Raw genomic sequence first — 22617 nt, 5'->3', positions numbered from 1 at the left:
CTGGGAAGCTACTGTACAGCTGATAGTACCTGGTACCTCAAGGGAGGGGCCTTTATGACTGTTTGAAAATGAAGAAATGAACGTGTGCTGTCAATAACTGATTTTATAGGGTATTGTATGAAGCATCTAAATTTTTGGTAGAAAAAATAGAAATTTTGAAATTTTTTATTAGGTAAACATGTATGTAACAGGAGACCTGGTGGGGACTCTGTGGTACCATTACCATACACCATATATACCACTAAGTACACTAAGAGTAGGTTTGTGGGAGGAGGCAAGAAAAAAAAAATCCATATTACCTACCAAAAACTCAGACACACTCAACAAACGATTCAGCGTGCTTTCATTAATGAAAACACATGGTACTAACAAAACAAAGAATGTGTGCCTAAAATATTATCAGAAAATAATTCGGTTACCAAAAGTACTCCTTCCTGAAAACTGCAGATATTCTTCTTTGATGCTACACCAAAACTTGACAAGTGATAGCTTCTTAAAAGCTGGTGGTATGTGGAATCTGAAACCTATCAATGAACTCTGTGTCAATCTTTTACCTATGCATGGTTCTGTAACAGTCTGCATCAGTCATTTGTTACTCATTTATGCACATCTTCAAAATGACATTCACTAATGTCACTACAGCATCAAGTTCACAGTGGTAGATACAGATGTTCTAAAATTCTAATTTTTGCTTGAAAGTTCTAATTTCTCTCATTGACAACAAACAGCTTCAGTTATTTTCTTTAAAGTGAGAGGCTCACTTTGTTCATTTTAGAGAAAATGTCTGTCAAATACCCAAGTCTAACCAGGGTTTGTCTGTCAGTCACTCAAGTAAAAATGGTGCTCTATGAACTAGGTGCCTAGTTCAACTGATAACTAAAACAACCTCAGAAGTGCTTTTTCTCAAGACAACCACTGTTCTCCTCAGTTTATCACAGTGAATATTATAGACATATACTCAAAGGTAAATATTTAATAAATTTGGTAATTTTTACTGCTTCCAAGGCCACTGTTAAGTGAAACAGCCTTTTTTTTTCCTCTAAGTGGGAGAAAGTGAATAATACAATGACTATTAGTACAGTTTTATATCACTGCCTTGATCTGTGCTAAAAGCACTAGCAGTCTTACCGCCTACCATGGCTTTTGAGCCATCAGCGCAAACGTCAAAACAGCAAAAAAGACAAAGTCTCAGTATTACTGTAAAGATAGTTTTGTCCTCATGTAGCCCCTGAAAGGGTCTCAGGGATCCCCAGGGTCCATAGATCACTCCCTAAAACTGTTGCTGTGTTCTATTCTAAAGTGTTGTTGTCAGGTGTCATCGAGACAGTTCTGACTCATAGTGACACTATGTACAACAGTACAAAACATGGCCCAGTCCTGTATCATCCTCACAATCATTGCTATGTTTGAGCCCACTGCTACAGACACTGTGTCGATTCATCTCGTTGAGGATCTTCCCCTTTTTCCTTGACCGTGTACTTTACCAAGCATGATGTCCTTCTCTAGGTACTAGTCCCTCCTGGTAAAATGTCCAAAGTACATGAGACAAAGTCTTGCCATCCTAACTTCTAAGGATGAACCCAATACTAAACTGATGTTGAAAAGAAATGATAATTGTCCATTTTTCTTACTAAAATGAAGTTCAACCAAGATAACCTCTTCATTACACACTTTCAAAATACTTCTTAAATTGTGGATATTCTTTGATTCATCAAAACTTGACAAACAATAGATTCAGGTTGGTTGCAATGTGGAATCTGAAACACTATGAATGAATTTTTCATACTGTTACATTAAAACTCACTGGTCTATCTTGCCAAGAGCCTGGCAGCACAGTGGTTATATGCTTGGCTGCTGCAAGGTTGGTGGGTTGACAATTTGGACCCACAAGCAGTTCCGCGGGAGAGAGATGTCTGCTTCTGTAAAGGTTTACAGCCTAGGAAACCATATGGGGCAGGTCTCCAACCCTACGGTTAGTATGAGTCCGAATCAACTTGACAGCTACAAGTTTGTTTGTCTGTTTGTTTTTTTTGGGGGGGGGGGGTCTACCTCACACTTTGAATAAATCTTTTACCCATGCATGATTCTGTTCATGTATAAATGGCATGGCATGATAGTGTAATGGCATCCCTGATAGTATTAAACTCTTGTGAGGCACTAAGAGTCTACCATTCACTCACTACTGATTTTCAATGTGGTTGGGGGTGCAGTATCAAAAGAACCTCTTAAAGATTTACATGCAAAAGCTACTAAAATGGGGAGATGGGGTGGAGGGGAACAGGGGTATGGAGCGGAACAAACTGCCAGCCTACAGATGTACTTTGAGTCTCGTGGTATTTTAATCTTTTTTTAAATTCTCAGCCAAGTTTTAAAATTGGAAGATTTCACATAAAATCTCACCTTCTCCTGAAAACTCAGATCTAGCAACAGAGCTTGTACTCCTTCATGGTGGCTAGAAGGGCCCTAATCTCCCTCACCTCTATAGGACTGAGTTTGAGAAGGTAAAGGGATTACTCCTCCTAAAAAAACCTCCTACCCTCTAAAAAAAACCTATTTCCTTGGTGAGGCGTAATCTCAGTATAGTCTAATAATTCAAATTATCAGCTTTTACACTGGTGCCTGATAACCTTGCTCAGCCACAAATGTTAACCACAGTTTATTTCTTTAAATTAGGCTCAATGACTTCTAAAATAGCAGCCTGGTTTTGCTCTTACTGTCAACCCTCCAAAACAACAGGTAGCGAACATACGGCTTTACTCTTACAGTACACAACCCCAGATCAAACCAAAAAACAGCTTTTGTAGAGAGAAAAATCCATGTGTCAGCCTCTTGAATGACTGGTTATAGACAGGACTTATACATACTTCATGCTTAATACGGTGAAGATGACAAATGCCAGCTTATATAATCTGTTTACTTCACCTTAAGTAAATGATACAGGACATTCATTTTCAAGACACATTCAAGACCAAAAAGAAGTTTCTAAACAAATACTGTAAATTTACTAAAGTAATACAAAAATTTTTTAAATGTGAACATCATAACTATTTTCCCCAAAATGATTTTTAGCTGAAACTGACAGATTTCTATAAAACTGAGAAAATTCATAAGAAATGCTCTGCAAACTATGATACAGAAATATGGCATTATACTTACAGGTAATTTCTTTAAAATATTCTGGTTAAAAACTCCTATACAATGTCATAAGTAACATTTTTTTTACTAATAAATGGAAAGGAGACCAAATCCTAAACCACTGTGCCATTTGAAAGATGAACAGGTCTGTAAGAAACTAAATGCTGAATACAAGAAAATGAGTCACTTTCCTTTAAAGCAAAACCCACTATGTAATTTTCCGGTCCATTCAAAACAGGAAAAGGGAAAGAATACACATGCCAAACGGAAAAGAAGAAAATTGGGGGAAAAGATAAAAATTAGGCCTTTAGACATTAATTCTTAACAATTTCGTAAGTCCTGTCTCATCTAATTTCATTTTCTTAATGGTAAGACCATCCATATAAACAAGAATTGAACTGTGCTAACAAAAAAGACAGGAAGACTCTTTAGAGCTCCCACCCAAACATGTTACACCCAAGCAAAATTTCAAGAGAAAATATTTGGCTTTCTTCACCCTTTCGCCATATCCACACTCTGAATACCTGTAAATTCATTTATTAAAGTATCTGCCAAATGCAGATAATGTATTCAAATCGTTACAAGCCCAATTTTAACTCTGCATACAAATCAAATGTCTCATGAGATAACTGATGCACTTTCATAACACAAACATGGCATTTGGCAAGTTATCCAGTCCTCAGAACTATACTCTGAAATACAACACTTATAATGAAATCTGATTTTTCCATAGAAACAAGACAATTAAGAAGGTTATATTCCTGACCCAGGGTCTTGATGCCATTAGATTCCAGAGAGATTCTCTAAACAAGCACTACTGTGACGGTTTTTTGTTGCCCTTAAACATCAAAGATGAAATCACAGTTTTACTGCCTTTGAAATGGTCATTTTACATTCCTGAGCTGCCATCCCACCAGCATCAGAAACTGCATCTGGTGTCTTGTTGGCGGCAGCACAGTAGAAAGGGAAAAGAACTGAGCTGTGGTGTCAACAAATCTGGGAGAGAGAGATCCCACCCCTACCATTAACTGGCCCTGTAACCTGGGATGAGCTTGCTTTAATCGCCCAGAGCCTCGATTTCTTGATCTGTTAAGCAGAGATAAAACCATTTGTCTTGTAGTATCGCTATAAGGATTAAAGATTATTTTATAAGATGTCTTGGAAAGAGCCAGGAACTTAAGTGCTCAATGAATGGCAGCCATTATCATTATTATTAAACTATATTTTTCATCCTTGGATAGCCTGCTACATTGCTGCTTTGCAGCCAAGTTTTGACTTGAACTGGTAGCCAAAGTAAACAGGGCCCAATTTGAGTCCTGCGATCTGGTAGGAGCCTGAGGACCCAGGGAATGTCGGCTATGTCTGAGAATTCCTGGAACCAGAAATCTGTAGGCACACTCTCTAACTCTTTGGCTCTTGTACATAGGTTTTTATTTCACAAAGAGATCTCTTCTCTTCTTGCCCTTACATTTTTATTCTCATCTCCTCTCACTGTTTCAGAGGCATCCCCATAGTCTCACAATTCCCTAACTAAATCATACTCACAATGCTCTTATTTTTTTTTATACACCTATTCCCTCAGCCTAGAATAACCATACCCCACTGCCACCTTCTCCACACCTGGCTACTAAGCCTTCAAGGCAAGGCTCAAAGAGCAAATGTGGGAAACCTTAGCTCACCCTCCACTATAGGCTAAACTAGGCACTTCTCTGAGTTCCAATAATAGCTGATGCATATTTCCTGCATAGCACTCCTTATACTGTAACAATTATTACTTATTTGTTTGATGAAATATTTGTCTCCTTCACTGCCCGGCAAGCTCGCTGAAGGCAGAACTACGTTTATTAATCTCTAAATCCACAGCACCTGACAGAGTAACCATCTACCAGATGAATCGGTGGCTGAATGAATAGGCATTCAGATGTCTCGGCTCTAAACCCTACACTGCCTGAAAATAGTGGATTCACAGCCTTTTCTTTCTTCTGACAGACATTTTTAGAGATTTTTAGATGTTCTCCTATGTAATCAAAGTTACAAGACTAGATTTTTAAAACATACCAAAGGAATGTTGTCCTATGAAGTAATCTCCCTATGAGGTTAGACCCTAATTCAAATGAAGATGCACTAATATGCAGAATTTTTTAAATTCTTTCTTTGGGAATTATCCCAGAGAAAGAGTTTACCAAACTGACAGAAAAATCACACAGTACTTTATAGTCTCCCACTTCCCTTCCACTTAGAGGGCAGTCTTCTTTCTCCTTTTCCTTCTCCTTCCTCTGCATTTTAATCTGGGTTAGCGTTAGGAAAATATGCTGAATGGAACAAGAGGAAGCTGAAAGCACAAGTAAGAAGAAAGGAGGTCTCATCAGGAAACAAAATTACTGATAGAATGTCCACTTGTGTGCGGCCTGCCTGCTTAAGTGCCTTAAATTGATAACGTAAGTCTAGCTGGCTAAGTGTCTTAAAATGCGAACTACACAAAGTCCAATCCCTGGAAGTCTTCTATTCGCAGGTGACACAATAAAATATCTTGACATTTAATGTGGAAACCCTGGTGGCGTAGTGGTTAAGAGCTACAGCTACTAATCTAAAATGTCAGTAGTTTGAATCTACCAGCTACTCCTTTGAAACTCTATGGGGAAGCTCTACCCCATCCTACAAGGTTGCTATGAGTCGGAATCAACTGGAAGGCAATGGGTTTGGTTTTTTGGCTTTAACATTTAATGCTGCACCTAAATAGTAATAACTGTATATAAAAACATACTAATTTTTCGTTGGTTTTGTCTCATCTGGCCAATCAGCATAGCCACGAAAAGAAAAAATTAGCACCAGCCCGGTCATACCCTGGGAGGAACTCTGGTGACGCAGTGCATAAAGCACTCGGCTGCTAGCCGAGCCCACCAGCTGCTCCACAGGAGAAAGATGTGGCAGTCTGCTTCCATAAAGATTACAGCCTAGGAAACCCTATGGGACAGTTCCACTCTGTCCTAGAGGGTCATTATGAGTTGGAACTGAATCAATAGCAACAGGTTTCATTTTTGGTTGGGTCACACACCTAGATACCTGAAAGAAGCCCTGAGTTTTGAGTCCCAGCTCTGCCACTGGGTGACGATGGGTAGATATTTAGCATCTATGTAATGGTTAAGAGCTCATCTGCTAACCAAAACGTCGACAGTTCAAATCCACTATCCGCTCCTTGGAAACCCGAGAGGGCAGTTCTACTCTGTCCTATAGGGTCGCTGTAAGTCGAAACTGACTCCACGGCAATGGGTTACTCTCACTTCTGCCAAAAGTGGCTACCATATCTCCATACCTCCATATCTCCAGATACAAAGTCCAGTGATTTGTATTCTGACTAAATAAATTATGATACATCCATAGAGCCATAAAAAGGATGAAGACACTATGTGTTTATATGGAAAGAACTCTAAGATATCCTGAGTGGGGGAAAAAAAAACAAGCTGCAAAACTGTGTACAGTGTGCCACCATTGTGAAAAATTGGAAGAGAATATGTGTACTTATTTTCTAGCACATGCATCTCTGAAAGGAGTAACATTAGTCACCTATGAGGAAGTGAAGTAGAAGGCTTGGGGACAGAGCAGGGAGACTTTTTACTGTATGCCAATTTATACTTTATGGATTTGAAACCACACAAATGTATTCCAACTCAATTTTTTTTTTTTCCTTAAGCACCCAAGGTGATTCTGATGATCAGCTAGGTTTGGAAATCACTATTCTCAAATACCACAAATACACGTAAGAATTTAATACGCAATTAATATTAATTTAACATGCAATTAATATTCTGTTTGTTGTTGTTGTGTGCTGACCAGCTGATTGTGACTCACAGCAATCCTACAGGACAGAGTAGAACTGTCCCACAGGCTATAATCTTTACGGGAGAAGATCACTAGGTCTTTTGTCCTACAGAGTGGCTGGTGTGTTCAAACCACTGACCTTTTGGTTAATAGCTGTCATGGGTTGAACTATGTCCCTGAAAAATATGTGTATCAATTTGGCTAGGCCACGATTCCCAGTATTGTGTGACTGTCCACCATTCTGTCATCTGATGTGATTTTCCGATGTGTTGTAAATCCTATCACTATGATGGTTAATGAGATGGATTAGCGGCAGTTATATTGACGAGATCTAAAAGATTAGTGTCTTAAGCCAATCTCTTTGAGATATAAAAGAGAGACAGGAGCAGAGAGACATTGGGACCTCATACCACCAAGAAAGCAATGCCAGAAGCAGAGCACTTCCTTTGGACCTGGGGTCCCTGCACCTGAGAAGCTCCTCAACCAAGGGAAGGCTGATGACAAAGACTTCCTCCAGAGCCGACAATGACAGAAAGCATTCCCCTGGCGCTGGCACCCTAAATTCGGACTTCTAGCCTAGTAGACTATGAGAAAATAAACTTCTCATTGCTAAAACCATCCACTTGTGGTATTTCTGTTAGAGCAGTACTAGATAACTAAGACAGCAGCCAAGCGCTTAACCATTGTACCACCCTAGTATTCCATTTAGGGAGGTATTAATAAGCATACTATTTCAAGTTTGGAAATGTTGTTTAGTATAGCCCCCTCATAGGAATTCACAATTCACATGCTTCTATTAAAGGCTCTACTACTAAGTCTGACAATTAAATAATCTGCTCAACTATGCTTAATCTCATGTTTCCTAAACTGAAGTTGAACATGGAACACTCTTCAGGGTCACTTTTTCTAGCAAAATCTTGGGGGAACCAGAGGACCCCGGTTTGGGATCTAAGCTCCCTGATGTAGAGACAATGTCTTACTCATCTCTTTAGCCCAAGACCCCAGAGAGCATCTAGAACATAGAAAGCCTCTTCGAAAAGTAAGCTCAACAGTGACAAACTGCCTTCCTGTCTTTTTATCTAAACAAAAATGATATCTCAATTTTCTTATTGTTTAACCAAGTTAAAGTATTTAAAAAAAAAAAAAAAAAAAGAGGTACCATAAACTATCCCGCTCTGCCTAAAATTATCTTGTTTAAAATGGCAAAACATCTATAACAGGTGATTTTTAAAATTTGAATAAGATGACAGGCATTTTTTATTCAGTTAACTGAGCAGGAAAAAAAAAAAAGGATCCACTTTTAGGTGATAACAATAGATTTCAGTATCATTTTCCTTCTACACTATACACAGTCCTTGCTGGGAGTCTTTATTCCCCTCAAGTCAGACTAATCAAGTAAGTTCTACAACACGCCACTGGATAACCTCACTTGATATTGAAAACATGCTAATCAGCTGTGTGAAATGGCCTCTTTGAAATCTGTACCTACTTAAAATTGAGTCTGTAACTCAGAAAGCTTGCCTTCAAATATAATTCAGAGAACTGCACTGAGGAGTAAAACAAGTATCATTAAAACTACAAACCAGCAGAGCCAAATTTAAGGGGCTCTACCAGATCCCTGTCTCTTTTACCACTGTGGAGCACAAATGAGCACAAATGTCTCTGAATGGCAACAGAGCTACCACAGCTAAGGCCTAGCTCCCATATTTTGACCTTCGGGAATCCACAAACACATGCTTCCAATTATTTGTTTTAGAGTAAATACTCAGCTCAATATACATTAACTCAAAAGGCAGGCCCTGATTTACGGACTGACATAACTGGTCAAAAGGCTCTCATCCCATCCCATCTCAGTCCTCGCTCTCATCTCACAGCCACAGCAATGAAAACCACATTAAAAACGAAAAAAACCTTAAGTGATTTTAGGTATTGTGGGGATATGACAGTTGGTGAGTTAACAGTGGGGAAGATTATAAAGATCTGCCTAACAATCTTGCAATCCCTAATTATCTTCCCACAAAGTACTAGCTTTCCCCCACCTCTTTTTTTTTTTTAATGCCTGGAAATCATTTACTAGTCAGAGAGATACACTTCTATGTTCTCAGATCTTGCAGCCCCAGGAATTAAGAAGTTTTGGTTTAATCAGCTATGTCCCTCTCTTCATAACTAACTTCACCTTCCTAAAAAGGAAAAACGGGGTGAGGTGTAAATGGGGACATATCCAAATGCTAAACTGACCCCCAGCCCAGTGCTCTGCATAATCGCCACTGTCTCAGACCTGACCTAGCAACCACGAGGTTAGCACAACAGGAATGCTTACGAAACTCAGTCACCTTTTTTTTTTAATGCCTGGAAATCATTTACTAGTCAGAGAGATACACTTCTATGTTCTCAGATCTTGCAGCCCCAGGAATTAAGAAGTTTTGGTTTAATCAGCTACGTCCTCTCTTCATAACTAACTTCACCTTTCTAAAAAGGAAAAACGGGGTGAGGTGTAAATGGGGACATATCCAAATGCTAAACTGATCCCCAGTCCAGTGCTCTGCATAATCGCCACTGTCTCAGACCTGTCCTAGCAACCACGAGGTTAGCACAACAGGAATGCTTACGAAACTCAGTCACCATCGTCATAGCTACAACATACGTATACTTCTCCTGTTTCCCAAAATATAACCGGCATTTGTATAATGCTTTTAGTGTTTACAAAGCAAAACAGATGACAAACCTAACAAAATAGCCAGCCTACATGGAAAATACCATTAGTAAATATTGTCAACTCACAACAGAACCTTACAATTGTTTTACCCCCAACTAAATTCTCTACATCTCCTTCTCTTAACACTGAAAGCCCCACAGACCAGATGTGGAGAGTCAGTGAAAAGGCCGTTCCACATGTTTGCGTGGTCCTTTCTCTCCTCTTTCTGCCCTTTCCTTCTAATATTAATAAAAGGAGAGCAAATTAAACTAAAACTAACAGAAAGGTGAAAAATGTAAAAAATATTTATTAACCAACAAATATTTACAATTATATGCAGTATGCACACCAGCTCTGGTAGAAGAACGGCTGGAGCAGAGACGGTATAGTGAATCCACCCTGGAAAACCTTCTGAATACAATCACGTACCGCATAACGTCTGTCCAGGCAACATCCAACCGCATATACGTCCATGGTCCCCTAAGGTTATAGCAGAGTTCAGAAATTCCAATTGGAGAACAGGATGTAGTGGATGTAACCAGATGTAGCAAACACAGCAGCTACCCACACACATCACATGTCTCCTGTATACAAAGTGACTGCACTGCCAGGCATATAATGGTACGGTAAATTGTAGAGGCAGGTTATTTACCCCAGCAAATAATACAGTGTTCACAAAACGTCCGAATCACATAATGTCCTATTTCACAGAATGTATCATGGATGTTAAAGAACGCATGACTTTACATAGTTGTGAAAAACAACTGTTTAAAAAAAAAATGCTAAGATCAATTGCAAGACAAACATCTCCACAGGTGGGAAATGAAGCTAAAAGTGCTCCCCAGTGACAGAATGGGGACCAGAGCTTTGTTAGAAAAGTTGGTAGCTGAAATGTTTAATGGTAACCACTAAAAGAATAGAAATACAATTAATTGCTTCCAAATCAACAGAGAAGACAAAAGAGAGAGCAGGGAATGCAGAAAACTAGTAATCCAACAGAAGAAAAATTAAAAAATCAGAAAATATGGAATTCGGACAGCAGAAATAAATCTATTCAAATATATTATCCTCACATATAAAAAGTCAGAGATTATTAGACTGGAGGGGGGAAAAAAACATTAATAGGAATACAGAAGGGCACCATAACAATAAAAGTTTCACCATGAATATTTAACATTCATGAACTTGAATGCTCCTAACACCAAATTCTTTGCCATCAAGTCGATTCTGACTCATAGCAACCCTACAGGACAGAGTAGAACTGCCCTATAGGACTTCCAAGGAGCAGTTGACAGATGTGAACTGCCGACCTTTTGGTTAGCAGCTGAGCTTTTAACCACTGCACCAGCAGGGCTTCCTCCTACCACCACAGACTCAAAAACAGAGCAAGCAAAATCAGCTATCTGAGAAACTGTCAAGTCTACACTCCAATGAAAGATTTAACATACTTCCACCAGAAACTGATAGTTCCAGCAGACAAAATATTGGTAAAGATAGAAATTTTGAGAAGAAATATTAATACGTTTGATCTAGCAAATAAGTATACAGAAACTTGTCCCCCAACTGGGGTGCAGTAGGTTTTTTTTAAGCAATAAAGCATGTACCTCTGACTTCTCAATTTAACAGATTAGTAAAATTTTCTTCAAATTATAAGGACAAACATAAGGTTGCCAACTTTTCATTTTGCCAAATTTAAAAAAAAAGAAAACCCAGTAACTACTATTACCAGTATTTCACAGAAACAAAGATGAAGAGGCAATCTTATGGAAAGACTGCCGCATGTTTCTGCTGCAGAGCGACTGATGGATTTGAACTGCCAACCTTGAGGTTAGCAGTCAAGCACATAGTCACTGTGCCACCAGAGCTCCAGGAAAGTCATGATACGAAATAAAAAAAAATTCTCACTAACCACAGACTGTGAAAACTTTATTAGAAACTGGCACCAGCAGAGAACTGCACTTGTTTCAATATTAACATTTTTTTTAATCTCAGGGAAACACATATAGGTTTTTTTCATTTAATACTGAGTTCTGGATAAATAGTCCCCTTGTTTTACATTTGAGAAAACAGAGGACTACAGAAGTTAAGTGATCTACCTCTAATTACACAATTAAGAGGAGGGAGGGAGAATAGGGGACAAAACAGTCTCTCCAGACCTCTCTTCTTCCATCATACCACACCTGCCAAGGGTCTGATTCAATCCATAAATACTTCCTGAACTCCCACAGTATGAGGCCTGGTGTTAAGTACTATGGGAAATAAAATGCACTATTAAAACACAGTGGAGAGGGGGAGAGACTAGCAGAACCACCTGGAGGGAATTTTCTACATCCTTGGGAGCATATCTAAAATTGTTAGCCAGGGAGAAGACTATGTATTCTACCCCTCAGGAAGCCTGGGGAACAAAAGGAAAGCTGAGTAGCACTGATTCAATCCACACATCTCACATAGCTGACTATCTACTTATAAGAAGGATATACATACAGAGAGAAAAACAAATTAAAAATAAAGCACTAAAGCAGGTGCCAAAACGAGTGCTATCAGCAAAAATCACTAAAAGAAGGTAGAAGTCACTTTGGCTTAGAAGATTCACCGAGAGCCAGGGCTTCAGAGGAGTCAAGACTTTAAAACAGGTCTTAGCGAATGTTTGAATTCATCATTTCAAAAAAAAAAAGGCAGGGGGGGGATATTCAACTAAAAGCATTTATGATGATTTATCTACTGAAGAAAAAAATGTCTGGCTTTTATACAACTAAAAAAGTTAAAGTTCTCCAAAACACTTTGGGAAGCCAAAGGGAGAATTCTAATATTTAAAAATATTTATTTTTCTTTCAAGTTATCTTAACGGTAGACGGTACAAGAGCAGTCTGCTAGACAAAATACAACTGCAAGAACAAATACCAGGAGTGAAAAAGTGGTTTGAGGCAGAGGGTGACCCTCTGAGTCCAATGTTGCCCATGGATCAGCATCAGAAAACAGTCTCCCTATCTAAGCTGCATGAGTGGGCTCATCTTGATCATATTAAAGCTTTTGAGAGCAAAATTCCCAAACATCTCTGCAGGGAGATGAACAGACGAAATCCTTTAGGAACCAGACAATGCTGATTCTGAGGACAAGGAGATATTAAACTGGATGCTAATTATATGAAACTGCCACAGAATGTGAAAAAAAAAAACCAACTGGTTCCAGGAGTGGCCAGATTCCTACACAAAGCACAGCTATAGCTCAGAGTGCAGCAGCACACACAGGTACCAGTTTTGGGTCATGTGTAACACCAACCACCTCAACTCCTGCATCCTCAAGAAGCCTGCCTGGGCATGGTGATACACAGCCACAAGTGCTGGTGTAGCTGCACCCTGCTATCTGTGACGAAGCCTGGCAGAAGCAGCAGAGGAAATGCTGTCCCAACCGTGATGGGCCTCTGAAGCTAATTCCCTGCTGAGGCCATGGGGGCTTCCTTCACTAACTTCTGAAGGCACAAGAGACCCTTCATCTTTTTCCAGTCAAAGGCAGAACATGATCATGCAAAATCAGAAACCAAAGTAGAAGCAGAGGCAAGAAGAGCAATGAAAAAAGTGCACATGGTGTCTTCCTCCACCTATCTGAAACTGAAGGCGAGTTCAGAGACGAAGTCTTTTCCAGGTAAACACAAAGCTGGGAAAGTTTACCTTTAATTCGGTCTTTTTTATTTTAGGAAGGTGTTCAGTTGCCTGCTAGTTACAGTGGACCTTTAATTTCTAATACTCCCCAGCAGAGGTCACTGAATGGTTGCTTATCCTTCTCCAAGAGATATGGTTTTGAGGGGACCACTCATCTGACTGATTACCCTTCCAGTTCTATGAGAAATGCAAATTGTCCAATAGTAGGGTCTACAAGTGCAAACCTGCTTCAGCCTTCCGCCTCTGGTGTCTGCCCAGATTACGAGGACCTTCAAACATGAAATAAAAATGTGGCTTTGGGGAGAAATCCTCTTAATGACAAATGTTGCTCCAGGTACCGTTTTCCCCTGGCCAGCTGGCCTTTGGACATCTCCCTTTCCCTGAACTCTTCAGAACCCTGTTTCTAGCAGATTCCTGTGGAACCACCTGCAGCCAAAACTAGCTGTCACCCATTATGGCCAAATCCAGGGTGTAATCTTTATGATGAGAAGGTACAGAAGGTACACATGGATTTTAACAGCTATTTCCCTTCCACTGTGTACCATTCATGGCAGAAGGACCCTTTTCTCCTCACCTACACCTCTGGCCCTCACTATCAATAGTACCTGCCAGGTAAAAGCCTCAAATGGGATTTTGATGAAGAAATGAGATGCACAGGTTTAGACCACAGCAACACTGAAATACTTCTGAAATCTCTGTCCTCTTAAGATGACTCGAGTCTTTCACAACCCCTTCCCCCCCGCCCCAAAGTAAAACTGTTTTGGGAAACAGCTGATTTTTTTTTTTTTTTTTTTGGTAACAGTTTTCACAAAATAAACCAAACCCGTTGCCATCATGTCAATTCCAACACAGATAAATAAGCATCCTGACAAGCTGAGGGCAAGACTTCTTTCTTTCCACAAAAAGTAACATTTGGGGCTTTTCCTTCTCTACTCTTAGACTTCTATTCCTAGCACGGAATGGGAATTTGTCCCATCTGTGAAGTGAAATGCTTTCTGCTTATTTTCACATTGTTTGTGGCTCTCAGCACCTCAGTTGCACTATCTGTTGGCTTTTCATTGTCCCTAATGTATCTCAAACAGCAGAGATATAAAAGCCCACCTATCTAAGACCACTGTGTTCAAACCGTGGTACTGATGAAGAATACTGAACATACTGTGGACTGCCAGAAAAATGAACGAGTCAGTCTTAGAAGAGATACAACCAGAATTATCTTTAGAAATGAGGATGGAGAGACTTTGGCTCATTTACTTTGGACACATCATCAGGAAAGACCAATCATTAGAGAAGGACATCATGTTTGGTAACGTGGAGGATGAGCAAAAACAAGGGAAACCCTCAATGAGATGGATAGCCACGACGATGGACTCAAACATGCCAGCAACCATGAGGATGATGCAGGATTGGGCAACATTTCATTCTGTTACACATAAAATTGCCATGAGTTGGGGCTGACTCAACAGCAACTAAAAACCCCACTTAGAATCACACGACACCTTTTTGGGAACTGTGAGAAGGAACGAACTAGGAGAGAGGGTTAAAGAGCTGTGGGGGTGTAGAGAGCTGAGCTTATACCTGAAATATTTAATACTTTGTCCAGTTATACGATTAGTTTATAAAATGTGTTTTCTCATTGATTTCTAAGGCTTATCAGACAAGGAATACGACCCAACTCCATTCAATAATGACGAACAGAAAAATTAAATGGCAGCACGAAGAGAAATTCTAGTGGCAGTAATTGGTCTCCTCTGTCTCTCCTTCCTTCTTCTTCACTGCCTTCCCTGTCCACAAGGGCTTAGGTTCTGTTGGGTTCATTTTTATTCTTTATAGTACTGACTCAGTGCCAAGTACGTAATACATGTTTGATATATGTTTGCTTAAAAAAAGTCTTGGTGCAATGAACATGACTGTCATCAGCCCAGCTATATTCTGATTGCCAGTTCCTCTTCTGGCCTGAAGTACTTTAGAATAAAGGTGAGCCTGGACATCAAATCTGAAAAGAACCAAGCAATAAATATTTAAAAAAAAAAAAAAAAATAAGGAACAAATATCAGAGACAATTGAATACCACCCTCCTGTGATCAGAGAATTATTCTTTTAGGAATCAAAATATCTCTTCAAATAAAGCTGAACAAATATCAAAGTAGACCATTTAAAGACAGCTGATATAACAAAAACAACAGGGAAGACGAAATCGCAGATACAGGTATCTCTAACAAAAGGATCCGAGATATGAAGGACACAGATCTGACAATCCTTCCACTTTGCTACCTTTTGTGGGTATAAAATCATACAAAATGAAGGCTGTATAGAAGAACTTGAATGCTCTGAAGGAACCTAAAGAATAGGAAAATGTAGTAAAACTTTTCTCCCTTCCCCTCACCAGATGTAAAGGAAAGTAAGGTTGAAAACATTTCAAGAAGGTAATAAAACACAAGACCGATTACAATGAGTTTTGAAGAACTTTTATCATGCCTGAAGACCAATGGGGGCCTCCAAAAATTAAATTTCGAGTCAAGAATGAGTCTAGTTTAATGTTATTAAGCCTGCATATCCTGATATACTCCTTTTCAGGTGGATAATACAGGGTTATTGCATTGCTAGAGCAATACCACTAGCAGGCTTCAAGTGTCTCCTGAGAGTAAACAACAGGGCCGCAGCCAAGACCCACTGATACATAAGCAGAGATTACAGGAAATGTACAAGCTAAAGAGAGAAACACAGACAAATCACACTGGGTATGGACAACTGGCGTACTTACAAAAAACAGGAGTAATTTTCACATATAGACCTACTAGCAACATGGTCCACTTCCTCTTTTTGACCTCCTCCAGAACTTCTCATCAGTCCATTCTATTTTACAATTAGTCATTTACTGCCTTGAACTGTTATCTGATACTTCTATTGTACTTTTTTACATTTCTACTTTATTTTTGCAACTATATAGTAAGCTCCTTAAGAATAAGGTCTGTGACTCAACTTTTTGCACATCTGGATATTTAGTATAATAGGTACTGCATAGATTGACTAAAGATACCAGAAAGTTATACAAAACCAAAGAGCAACTGTTCACAACCTTTCCCATGCAAATAGTACATAAAGGATTAAAAAAAAATTAATGTCACTATGGTAATGATTGCAATGTGTCCCCTAGTCGACCATCTCATGCATGTAAGAATGGAGAGAACAGCAAGAGCTTAACACTTAATAGCTGTTGGCTCCAGAAATAAACAATGCTCCTAATCTCAACACTCAGTGCAGCATGGAGGCTATCTGTCACTTTATATATGGTCCTCTCTCTTCCATCAAACCCCAAGCAAAGGGAAGAAATGAAAAGATACATGAGATGATCCCATCTTCTGCAAATGGACTGATATTTTGAAACAAAAAAAGTATTCATATAGCCATAAGGTAACAGTTAAGGTACTGCTTTTAAAGGCTAAAACACTGTCCTTTAAACTATAACATTTTATTTTTATCTATACATTTTTAAAACTTCAGATCACATAAAGGTACCCATAGATGCCTCAGCAGCAGAGCCTGCTGATGGGACTTAATGGCTGAAGGCCTGTCTCAGAGACCCAGGACTCAGCAGCTATGCTGCCCAGCAATCACGCTTAGTCTCCTTAATCTTGAATTTCCTCCCCAACAGTGCTGCCAGGGTATTGTGAGATGAGTTAATGTTTGGCAAACACAATGTTGATACATAGTAAAGATATAACAATAAAAATAATTTTTAAAGTGACCAAACCCTCCCAATTTACAGGATCACCCTCTAAACATTACATAATTCTTATCCAGAAAGTTACACACCTCAATTCCCACCCTCAATTCCCTCCACAAAACTGTAACATTATTATAACTTTGGAGTCCCTGGGTGACAAAAACAGGTAACACTCAGTAGGTTCGAGTCCACCCAGAGGTGCCTCTGAAGAAAAGCCTGGCGATCTACTTCAGAAAAATCATCTACTGAAAACCCCATGGAGAACAGTTCTACTCAGAAGCACACAGGGTCACCATGAGTCAGAGCTGACTTGACAGCAACCAGTTTTGGTTTCGGTTTATCTTAACTTCAGTTTTTACCAGAGCTCAGCATAGTGACATGAAGAAAACTTTAGTACCAATTATAAAACTCACTGTCCATTGAGTTTTTCAATATCTCTAACGTAATGAATAGTCACTAAAAATTTATCTCAGAGCAAAATTAAGAAAATGTTTCTCTTTGATACAACATAATAAGCACTGCAATTCTTCAGTCACTGGTTTTTGTCTTGGCTTCTAGAAAGCCAAAAAAATGATTCTACTTAATTCAACACTTCGCTGACACCTCCTACAAACTTTACCATCCAGGACTTCTAACTTTTTCTAGATCTGAACTTCAGACCTGGGTAGTCCATTAGTCTAGTCCCGTCTCCTCATTTTTTAATGACAACAGTAAGGCTTAGAGAAATAAAGCCACTGAACTAAAATTACAAGACAGAACCACAATCATTGCTAGAACTGAGATCACCTGTGTTCCCCCCAACGTTCTTTCCACTGTGCCAAGCTGCCTCTAGATTTTCTATCCTTTTCCAATGGTCATTCACGACTCTTTTGATTAGAGACAGACAAGACAACAAAAAGTACTGTACAAAATAAATACAGGGTCAATCTTTTACACATTGATACAAGATCCCCCAAATTCATCACATGTTCTATTTAATAAAAACTGTAAAACACCAAGAAAAATAATATGCATGGCTAATTACCTCTTTAAAATTGGCTACAAATAATACCAAAATTCCCCCTTAAGCAAGGATATGAAATAATAAGGCCTCTTTCTAAATAAGCTTTACATGTAAATATATGTCTTCTTCTTATTAATCATACTGGTAAGCCACACATTTATTTCAACAATAATGTCCTGCCCAAAAGATCTCTGGAACTCCCCTTTTGGAACTGGCTTTAAGGTTTCTTTTGAATGCCCTACATTCCCATGCCTGGCACACTGCAGGCATGCAAATGATTACTGAATAAACATACTCAGGAGCAGTAAAACCTAGTCATTTCAGGGCAGATGTGATTTCTGGAAATAGAAACATTCAGTCCTAAAGCTGATGAATCAAATGGATGATGAAGCTGATAGTTCTTGTCCAAAGAAAATACTATTCCACAGGAAGTACAGCCTGCATCTGCACACAGTCACAGTAAAGAACTAATCACTAGTCCACATTTCAATTTTTACGTCTCGGAATATATCAAATGCTTCACATTTCCTAAATAAGTTGCCCAGTTAACCACCTGAGCATATGAGCAATACCAGTGATGTCAAAGAAACACAATTACATTGACTTCCTTCATGATTCTGACCTAGATGCTTTCGCAGGGGGGCCTCTGTGATGTTAAATTGTTGGACTATCAAGCTCATTACTTCTGTCTGGCAATAGTATGTTCATCAGTAGTTACTACTTTCACAAAATGCATTATTACATCCAATGCCATAAATGCCAAGTTTTCACTATTTCTGTTTTCAAGCACATGGTATCAATTTTTTTTTAACTTTCATAGTGCCCAAGTCTCTTTCTAAATAATTATACTTTACTACTATTAGTTTATCATCTTTGTTTATCATCTTTTTGAATGGTCATGGTAGTTTAAAAAAAGAAATCCATAAATTCTTTGAGGCCCCTCCCAACAACAGGCAGAGTCTAATTCTCTTCCCCTTGATTATGGGCTGGCCTTATGACTTGCTTCTACAGAAGAGAATGACACTGCATGACTTCTAAGGCTAGGTCAAAAAAGCCATGCCAGACCTGGCTCTCTCTTTCTTAGGACACATGCCTTTGGAGCTTTGAGCTGCCATGTACTATGTTAAAAGCTCCATGCTGGAGAGGAGAGACCACATATAGATAGAGGTGCCTGCCGAATCCCAGGTGTTCCAGCTCCAAGCTATTTGAGTCTTCTTCACAGACCAGGTGCCAAACATGTGAGTGAAGAAGACTTCTAGATGGCTCCAGCTAAAATCTAGCTGCAAGTGCGTAAGAAATCTAAAGAACCACCTACAGAGCCCAGTCAACCCCAGAATCATGAGACAACAATAAATGATTGTTGTTTTACACCATTATAGTTGGGTGATTTGTTACACAGCAATAGAAAACCAGAATGATGGTCAAACAAAACCTCAACAGTTTCTTTGGTCTTGGTTCTGCTGGTATTAAAAAAAGCTTGACTTGCTTCATCTTTGAGGTCTTTCTTACCAAATTCCTTTAATTGTACTGGGTTTTAAAAAAAAAAACTGCTTTATATTATGTATACCTGTGAACTTCCTTAAACATCTCAAGTATCTTTTTCAGAAATCTGTTTAACCTTAGACTTGTCTGGATAGTAAATCTTTGCTGAAAATAAAAGGTAGTCTTAACATCAACCAAAAAAAAACACATTTCTATACACCCTAATAACTAACACAACAATGACAGGCCCACTCTCCCGTGTATCACACCAGGTAACAAATACTGACAGAGTGGTCTCATTTCCTCATCCCAGCAATTACAGACTGCATAAGGAAGCAAAGGCTGACAAGGCCAAAACCTTCACCAACTACTTACCTCTTCTTATAAAAATGGTTCCCAAAAATCCCTGACAAGTTTAACAAGTCTACAACTCGGGCTGTCACTTCCAAGTTTTGTTTTACTCTTTTTTGTTTTTTCCTAATTTTGTTGTTGTTGCAAAATATACACACCAAAACATACATCAATTCAACAGTTTCCAACTTAGTAACATTACATTCTTTGAGTTGTGCCACCATTCTCACCCTTCTTTTCTGAGTTGTTCTTCCCTCATTAACATAAACTCACTGCCCCCTAAGGATCCTATCTAATACTTTGAGGTGCTATTGTCAATTTGATTCCATATAGATTGTTCTTAAAAGAGCATAATGCTCAAGGCAGGTCTTTTTTAACTAGTTTAGTTAAACTATGGTTTTAAGATGACTTCAGGAGATATATTTGGTTTAAGGTTTAAAGATTATCTCAGGACAATAGTTTCCAGGATTCTATCTACCCTCCATGGCCCCAGAAAATCTGGAGTCCATTAAAATTTAAAATTCTGTTCTGTATTTTGCCCCTTTTGATCAGAATTCTCCCATGCAATCTTTGATCAAAATGTTCAGTAATGGTACCTGGGCACCACCCAGTTCTTCCGGTCTCACGGAGGCAATCAGGCACACATTCCATATCCTCCTCCTATTCCTGACTCTTCCTCTATTGCTCCAGGTGAATGGAGGCCAACTGTTGTGCCCTGGATGGCCACCTGTAAGCTTTTAAGACCCCAGGCACTACACAATGAACTAGGAGGTAGAATAGAAGCACTGAACACATTATCAGGTCAATTAACTGGTACATCCCATGAAACCACAACCCTAAACCTTCAAGCCAAGGAACCAAATTCCATTAGGTGTTTGGCTGCACATAAGGAGCCTCAGCAGTAACTTTTTTTTTTTTTGTCATCATTGTAAATATACCTATCACACAACTTTTGCCAATTCAGCTTTTCACAGGTGTACAACTTACTGGCAGCAATTGCAATTGTCAGCTGTGCAGCTGCCCTTAATGTGATTTTTTTTTTCCATCACCGTTAATCCCCCTTTTCCCCTTCCCTCCTGCCCCTGGTAACCACGAATAAACTTTAGTCTCTGTACATTTGCCTTTTCTTGTTTTTTATGTAAGTGAGGTTATACAATATTTTTGTGATTGGCTTATTTCACACAGTATAATGTTTTCCAGCTCCATCTATACTACAGCATGTATCAAGATTTCATTTCTGCTAATGGTTGAGTAGTATTCCACTGTATGTATGTACCATATTTTGTTTATCCAGTCCGTCTACTGATGGGCATTTAGGTTGTTTCTACCTTTTGGCTATTGTGAATTGTGCTGCAATGAACACTGATTTACAAGTCTCTTTTTGAGTCTCTGCTTTAAAGTCTTTTGGGTATATAGCTAGGAGTGGAATAGCTGGATCACATGGTAGTTCTATTTTTAGTCTGCTGAGGAACCACCACATTGTCTTCCACGACTGTACTATTTTGCATTACCAACCAGCAATGGATAAAAGTTCCAATTTCCCCATATCCTCCCCAACATTTAGTTCCTTTTTTTTTTTTAGCCATCCTACCAAAAAAACAAACTCGTTGCCGATGAGTTGATACCAATCCATAGCAACCCTAAAGGACAGAGTAAAACTGCCCCACTGGGTTTCCAAGGGGAAACCCTGGTGGCGTAGTGGTTAACAGCTATGGATGCTAACCAAGAGGTTGGCAGGTATTGCTGACCCTAGGATATTGTCTGACAATACAATGTAATCCAATCATGACATCTGGAAAATTCATCAAAACACATACACGAGGAGGCGGAGCCAAGATGGCGGACTAGGCAGACGCTACCTCGGATCCCTCTTACAACAAAGACACGGAAAAACAAGTGAATCGATCACATACATAACAATCTACGAACCCTGAACAACAAACACAGATTTAGAGACGGAGAACGAACTAATACGGGGAAGCAGCGATTGTTTCCAGAGCCTGGAGCCAGCGTACCAGTCAGGTACGGCACAAGCACAGAGACCTGCTCCACCCCCCTGAACTAACCCCGGGAGGGGGACTAGCCGGTTCCACGGGCGGCGTGGGACGCAGCCGTTAGGAGAAGTCCCCGGGAGGCAGTGACTGATCTTGGAGCAGAAAGAGCAGCATCCGAGCCGGGGAACCGTCCCACAGGGATTTGGACTGCACGCAGGTACGCCATAAACACGGAGAGTTGCTCCACCCCCTGAACTAACCCCGGGAAGGTGACCATCCGGGTCGCGCGGGCGGCGTGGGACGCAGCCGGTAGGAGAAGTCCCCGGGAGGCAGCGACTGGTATTGGAGCGGGGAGAACAGCGTTCCAGCCGGGACACTCGGTCGCGGCACAAGCACGGGGAGCTACTCCACCCATCTGAACTAACCCCGGGAGGGGGCCCACCTGGTTCACGGGGGCGGCACGGCCACGCGGCTGGAGGGACGAGAAGTCCCCGGGAGGCAGCGACTGATTTTGGAGTCGAGAGTGCACCGTCCCAGTAGGGGAGCCTTGACGCTGGGCGTGGGGCTGGAAGCGGAGGATCTGACCGTGACTCCAGCGGGCCAGACCCCCCGGGGGCAATCTCCACACAGACAGCACACATAGGCGACGCGCCCGCGGGAATCTCAGATATAATAGTCATTCCAAGCAAGACAAGCAACTCTGGCTATATTCTGAGGTGCTACTCTCCTATCTCTCTGTTCCCTCCCCCACCCTC

General features: G+C 40.0%; 1 protein-coding gene and 1 pseudogene across 1 annotated transcript in view; one reads left to right on the top strand and one right to left on the bottom strand.

Annotated features, from left to right (window-relative positions):
• The window catches only part of UBR5 (ubiquitin protein ligase E3 component n-recognin 5), a 172895-nt gene that overhangs the window by 127238 nt on the left and 23040 nt on the right, over nt 1–22617 (bottom strand). The gene's annotated exons all lie outside the window — the stretch shown is intronic.
• LOC126059057 (chorion-specific transcription factor GCMa-like) lies at nt 11080–14061 on the top strand (annotated as a pseudogene).

This window comes from Elephas maximus, chromosome 15 (assembly GCF_024166365.1).
Source record: "Elephas maximus indicus isolate mEleMax1 chromosome 15, mEleMax1 primary haplotype, whole genome shotgun sequence".
NCBI lineage: Eukaryota > Metazoa > Chordata > Mammalia > Proboscidea > Elephantidae > Elephas > Elephas maximus.
The sequence above is the reverse complement of the archived record's forward strand: the minus strand, read 5'-3'. Positions and strand labels throughout refer to the sequence as shown.